Source organism: Marmota marmota, unplaced genomic scaffold (assembly GCF_001458135.2).
Source record: "Marmota marmota marmota unplaced genomic scaffold, marMar, whole genome shotgun sequence".
NCBI classification, from domain to species: Eukaryota; Metazoa; Chordata; class Mammalia; order Rodentia; family Sciuridae; genus Marmota; species Marmota marmota.
The window spans coordinates 21614879-21622166 of NW_026000229.1; the positions used below are offsets into that span (position 1 = coordinate 21614879).

The 7288-nt window shown below is 36.3% G+C and overlaps 1 protein-coding gene across 1 annotated transcript in view; it reads left to right on the forward strand.

Moving 5' to 3' along the window:
* The first annotated feature begins 2342 nt into the window (after positions 1–2342).
* Positions 2343–7288, forward strand: part of Sltm (SAFB like transcription modulator) — a 60894-nt gene continuing 55948 nt past the window's right edge. The window contains exon 1 of the mRNA XM_048792958.1: positions 2343–2411. The gene's annotated coding sequence lies outside the window, so the exon portion shown is untranslated. The remainder of the gene's footprint in view (positions 2412–7288) is intronic.

Sequence of the window (7288 nt, forward strand, 5' to 3'; positions counted from 1 at the left end):
GTTGGTGAGGATGTGGGGAAAAGGGCACACTCTTACATCGATGGTAGGAATGCAAAATGGTGCAGCCAATATGGAAAGCAGTATGGAGAATCCTTGGAAAACTTGAAATGGAATCACCATTTGACCCAGCTATTCCACTCCTTGTTTTATACTCAAAGGACTTAAAAACAGCATACTACAGGGACAAAGCCACATCAATGTTTATTGTAGCACAATTCACAATTGCTAAACTGTGGAACCAACCTAGATGCCCATCAGTAGATGAATGGATAAAGAAAATGTGGTATATATACACAATAGAATATTACTCAGCAATAAAAGAGAATGATATCATGGCATTTGCAGGAGCTGACTTAGAAGTATGGGCTGGCACTTTTCAGACACAGCCTGTTGGCACTTTGATTTGGCCTCAGCCTCTAGAGATGTGAGAAATAAAATTCTCTTCTTTGTAAATTACCTACTCTTGAGTATTTACTATAGCAAATCAAGTGATTGTGTATGTGTGGCATGCATGCACTGCTATAGCAAATACCCAAGACTGGGTAATCTCTGCCATGAATCACATATATACAATCACTTGATTTATGACAGAGATGCCACTACAATTCAATGAAGAAAGAATAATCTTTTTGACAAATGGGACTGAATCAGTTTGTATATTCAAATGGATTAAAAAATAATGATTCCCCACTCCATACCATATAAGAAATTAATTCATAGATTATGATTGGATAATCTATAAATGTAAAAATCCAAAACAAGATAGGAAAAAACAAAAGAAGATAGGAAAAAAATTTCCATGTTGTTGTGGTAGAAAAATTTCCTAAGTAGTTCACAGAAAACATTAACCATACAGAAAATAATGTTAAATTGGATTTCCTTAAAATTAAGAACTTCTGTTCATCAAAATATATCTTTAAGAGAGTAAACAAGCACTGAATGTGTAGCTCAGTATTAGAGCATATGCTTAGCATAAGCGAGGCACTGGGTTCAATCCCTAGAGAAAGAAAGAAAGGAAGGAAGGAAGGAAGGAAGGAACGGAGGGAGGGAGGGAGGGAGGGAGATTAAACAGGGAAGTCACAAACCATTTTGGAAAACTGTTTAGTAAAGCTAAACATGTGCCTATTTTAAGCACAGTAATTTTACTTCTAGAAAAACAGTATTTTTAAAAACTGAGTACATACATCTGCAAAAGATGTACAAGAATTTTCATAGTTTTATTTTATTTTATTATTATTATTTTGACATTGGGGATTGAACTCAGGGGCACTCAACCACTGAGACACATCCACAGCCCTATTTTGATTTTATTTAGAGACAGGGTCTCACTGAGTTGCTTAGTGCCTCACTTTTGCTGAGGCTGCCTTTGAACTCTTGATCCTCCTGCCTCAGTCTCCCAAGCCGCTGGGATCATAGCTTTATTTCTTAGCTTTATTCATAACAACTCCAAACTGGAAATTGCTCAAATGTCTATTAAGAGGAAAATGAATAAACAAATGTGGTAAAATCAGACAATGTAATATTACACAGTAAGATAAAAAGAACTCCCCAGCACCACAAAAAAATTTAATTAAAAATAAAGTTGCATAAAAAGAACTACTGATACATGCAACAAAATAGATTAATTTCACAGATGTTGTATAAAAGGATACCAAAAAGAAAGAGTAAATATTACATGAATCCACTTATATGAAAGAGGAATGAGTAAATTAATGGATCATGTGATGTCAGAATCGTGGTTATCTTGAAAAGGGTAGATATTAATTGGAAAGAAGCGTAAGAATCTTCTTAGATGCTAAAAATGTTTTGTGTCTTGCCAGGCATGGAGTTCAATCCCTGGTATCACCCCCCTTAAAATGTTTTGTGTCTTGATCCATGTATATTTACACAGGGATACAGTCATGTTCTGCGTAACAACATTTTGGTCTATAATGAACACCATATGTGATGGTGGTCCCATAAAACTGTTTTGCCTAGTGACTTTGTAGTCATTTATTTTGTCTAAGCACATACTATGATGGTCACACAATGATGAAATAACACATTTCTCAAAACATATCTCCATCATTAAGCAAAATATGACCATATATATATTTTTGTTGCAAAAGGGTGTGTCATGAAAGTTTTTCATTCCACAATTGTCCTGCAATCATCCAGTTGTGCTCTATGGGCAACCCATCTTATCAATTTCATGTATTATGTGAGCTGTTGTATTAAATACAGGAATCAACACTATCTGCTACAACAGACAAACCCCCAAATTGTAGTGACTTAATATGACAAAGTTTATTTCTCAATTCTGTGCCAGTTCTTGTGGTTCAAGTGAACCTATGCCATCTTGTAGGTATATTACCTGGATCATGAGGCCTTCAAGGTAACAGAGGTGAAGATAAGACTGGAAGATTGCCCAAGTTATTTTGAAAGGCAAGACATAAAAATGACTTACATCAGTTCCACCCAATTTCCATTGGCCATATAGGTTGTAACCTATAGAGGTTACAACATAACTACCTGGGCATCTAGGAAGATGAAAGTAAATACAGCATTACCTTTGCATGGGGATCCAATTAAAGTATTGATGAAGAATCTATTATAACAACTGAGGAACTTGCCTTGAAGGATATGGCAACTACAGAAAGTAATTAAAGAAAATATGGACAAATGAAGAGATCCTCCTAAACTCCAACATAGAACAAATCCAAATTGTCTACATATTTATATTGAATAAAAATGTTCTTGACTGGCCTTCTCTTACCCAACTCATCATCCTAATCTATATTCACTATAATCCATATTCACTATTCCCTTTGTGAAATACACTATCTGATACCCAGGGCATATCAAACTCTTAAAGCTAATTGGCTACTCTCTACAATGATCATGCATGTCTGCTGTCAAAAAATTAGGGTGTCTGCTTACCATGAGTCAGACACATTTGTTCCAAAACCTGTTTTTCCAGTTTCATGTGTTATTCTAATTATGTAACTTAATTAAATATTACTCAAGTCCAAGAAACATGAGTTATAAAATTCAAAGAAATTTCTTTATCCTTTTGAAAAGCCACAGTAAGACTGGGGATGTAGCTTAGTGCTAGAGCACCTGCCTAGCAAGCTCAGTGCCCTGGGTTTGATCTTTAGTACCACAGTGGGGAGGGAGGGGAAAAGAAAAAGGAAAGAAAAGCCATAGCAAGACCTGATGCACTGAAACTTCAAGTATGCCATTGAACTGGAAACCGAAGAGTAATAAATTATGGCACAGGAAGGATTTCCCCATATGACAATAGGGTGCATTACAGCACAGCTGTGTTTGCCTCACCTCACTTCACTGCAGCTTTAAAATAACACAAAAGGCAGCTAGTTCTTCGACCTGGCACTTCTGGCCTGGAAGACTTCTTTCATTTCCATTACCATTCTGGACTGTTGACCATCATGAAGAATAAAGGTAGGCTTTGAGGAACCACATTTACTCATATCATTGATCTTTTATGTATTTGTTCACGGCTTTTTTTATAGGTTTAATAGTGAATCATTTATGCGACCCCTCAGTAATCTTTGAACCTAGACAATCCTTTCAGTCCAGACTAGTTCAACCATACATCAGAAAACTGGTGAAAAGTTTTATGTTTTAAATTAAAATATTTAAAAATGTACTATTAGTAAAATAGCAATAGAGTTGTAGCAGAGCCATACCTCTATCCCAAAGTGGTAGATGATAAAAATCTTAACTGAAATGTGTTGACTCAAGGCTCCTTACTCCGATAACAATAATAAGAAAGGACAGTCTACCCTCTGGGAGTCTGGTAGAATCATTCATTCCAGAATGTAGTCCTTAGATCTCATGTTCCAATCAGAACTTCCAGCTGTAACTACTCCACAGTCGTATATTCTCCAACCCAGAAATTTCTGCTTCCTTAAGATGGCAAATCTCCACCATCATTGTTGAGTGAGTGACTATAATCACGGGAAGACTTAGAATAAATTTGGAGACAAGTAAAAATTGGATCTAGAATATCATTTTAGTGTTTTGTCTAGCAATAACCTCTGTATGTTTATTCTTTAAGGTGTTTGTTATGCTTAAGAAAAATATCTGTTCTTTTAAGGTGAAAGTCATAAGAAAATGTGAATGTATTGAATTTCACTGAGGTGGAAATCTAAGTGTAAATATCCAATAGGCAAGTGGATATTTTCATCTGACACTCAGAGATATGGATTTTTATAAGTCAAGTCTGTATGGATGATAACTGAAGTCAAGGTGGTAGACAAGATTTCCTTGAAGAGTAATGGAAAAGGATACAAAATGCCCAGAACACAAACTTTTATCAGGGTTTCAACTTGACCATGAGTAATTTAAACACATGAAGTTTACTTATGTAATAAAAAGACTGGAGGCAGGCAGTTCATTGTCCATATGGCTTAAAGATACCAGCAAGTAAACATAATTTTTCTCTTAAACCATCTTTGTCATGTAGATTTTATTCTCATGATCCAAAGATCACAAGTTTAAATACATGTTCTAGGCAAGAGAAAGGCAAAAGGATGAAAAAACTCTTCTTTCAGATTGTCTTTTTAAAATTAATTTCTTTTTCAGTGCTGGAGATTGAACCTAAGGCTTTGCACATTCTATGAAAGCACTCTATCACTGAGCCACATTCCCACTTCTACCAGATTGTCTTTTTAAAGGGAAGGGGAAACTCTCCTGAGCTTTCTCTCTGTAGCTCATGGTCCTAAACTATGTCACATGGACATCCCTAACTTCAAGGAAAGATAAAGAATTGAGTATTTCATCTTTCCAAACTTTATAGCAGAACAAAGCTAGGAAAAGGGGGACTGAAAGGAGTGTTAATTGAGTCAACCTCTAGTATCTATCATATGAACCTGAGAATTGGGACATTTGGATGCTGTCTTAGAAATAAAGAGAATCTACAAAGAAAACAGTATATTTACAAAGGTAGGAAGAAAGTGGAACATCAGGAAAGGAGTTTTAAACAGGAAGTGCTGTCCACATGAAATGATGAGAGGTGGTAGGTAGGAACATAGGACATAAACTTTAAAATATACTTAAATAGAGCAGTTAATAGGTTGCTGACAAATCTAAGAAGAGCAAATTCATTGCAATAGTAGAGACAGTGGAAGAGGAAATGTGAGTTGAGGAAGGAAGAAATGGCAAAAGTAGGCACATCTTCTGGAAAATTTAACTGTAAAAGAAAAGACCAGATTGAAAATTCAGAATTTCCTTTTCAGTCCTTTCCTCCTCATCACTCACTTTTTTTTTTTTTTCCCTCTTCAGTGCTAGGGATCAAACCCAGGGCCTCTCCCATACTGTGCAAGAATTCTACCACTAAGCCACATACCCAGCTTGTGCCTTAAGGTTCCTAACTTTAATGTTCCTAGCTTTAAACTCAACTCTAATCCCTTTCTCACTATGAATGTGTTTCTCTAGTATCTCAGTGAATATCATTATGTCATATCCATCTGATGACTAAGACCTATAGATTCTGCTTTTGTAATTCATCCCTTCCCACTCCACCTTAATACATCAACGGCTCCCTAACTGGTCTTTCTGCCTTCTTCCTTACTACAGTACATGTGGGAAACTCTAGGCTGCCTCTCCAGGCTCATTCCTCACCACCAGTCTCCCCTTGCAGCATACCTGCAATTTCTTGACTGCAACAGGCTCTCTCATGTCTCCTATTGCCCTATATGCGGCCTCCTCCATTACCACTTCTCCCATTCTTCTGATCTTTCAAAACTCAATTCAGATATCACCTTCATTAGAAAGTGTACCAAATTTATTTTAGGACCCATAGATCATCTTTTTTTTTTTTTTTTTACTGGTACTGGGGATTTAATTGAACCACATCCCTAGTCTTTTCTTTTTTTTTTTTTATTTTATTTTATTTTTTTTTTATTTTGAGACAGCATCTCACTAAGTTTCTTAGGATCTTGCTAAGTTGCCAAGGCTGGCCTCAAACTTGTTATCTTCCAGCCTCAGCTTCGTAAGTCACTGGGATTATAGGCATGCGTCACTGTTCCTGGTTCCCATAGCACTCTCTATCTCCATCATTTTAAAGTAGTTCAGTATTTATATTGAATAGTAAATGTTAATTTGCTTGTCTCTCCACTAGACTGTATATCCTTTAGGGTCTCCTGTGTCTTTTTCTCTCTATCTATTGACTCATGCAGAGCATGGAATTGACATTCCAATAACAGATCTTGAAAACAAATGCTGCTTTATTTGTTGAGTAAAGACTTTTATCTCAACACACAGCCCTTTCCTTGCCCATCCTAGCTCTATCCACTCTCCTTTTCCCTCTTTTTTTCCTTCTTAGTCCATCTCTTAGAAATCATCTCTCCTGAAGACAAATTTCAGAATAAATCAAATTCCTGTTTGTTACATTATTGCTCCTTTGTATTATATTATAATAATTACTGCATAATTCATTTTACTTCATAAAAATCATGTAAGAGTATAACATAAAAATTTTAAAAATGTCTTACACAGTAATTGTGTGTCAGGGGAAGTTTGGAGTGGCTTGAATGGGGAGATCCTATCTCAGAATCTCTTATAAACTTTCAGCCAAGATATCAGCTATGGCTGCATTATTTAAGACTTGACTGAGGCTGGAGGATCCCATTCCAAGACAGCTAACTCAAAAGGATGATGAGTTGATACAGGTTGTTATCAAGAGATCTCAGTTTCTTGCCACGTGGACTTCTCCTTAGACTAATTAAGTATCCTTACAACACAGCAATGAATTTCTCAAGAGCAAATGATCCAAGGGATGGGAAGATGGAAGCCACAACCTTTTTATGGCCTAGTCTTAGAATTCAACACATATTTCTTCATTATCCTTTTAGTTGCACAGTTCAGCCCTATTCAATATGGAAGAAGACTGCTTGATGGTGTGAATAGCAGAAGCTACTTAGAGGCTGACTACCATAATAACCTCTTTGGAGATTATCATACAGGCATTTATTATTTGGTGGGTTTGAAAGATATAAGAAGGAAATTAGAAGTAACAAGACTAAGTCCTCATTACATGGCACTTTTTTTTTTTTTTTTGGTGCCAGGGATTGAACCCAAGGGCACTTAACCACTGAGCCATATCCCCAGCATCCCCCCTTTTTTAGTTGTAGGTGGAAATAATAACTTTATTTTAGCTATTTGTTTTTTAGGTGATGCTGAGGATTGAACCCAGTGCCTAACATGTGCTAGGCAAGTGCTTTACCACTGAGCTCCATCCACAGCCCTTTTTATTTTTTGACGGGGTCTTGCTAAGTTACTGAGG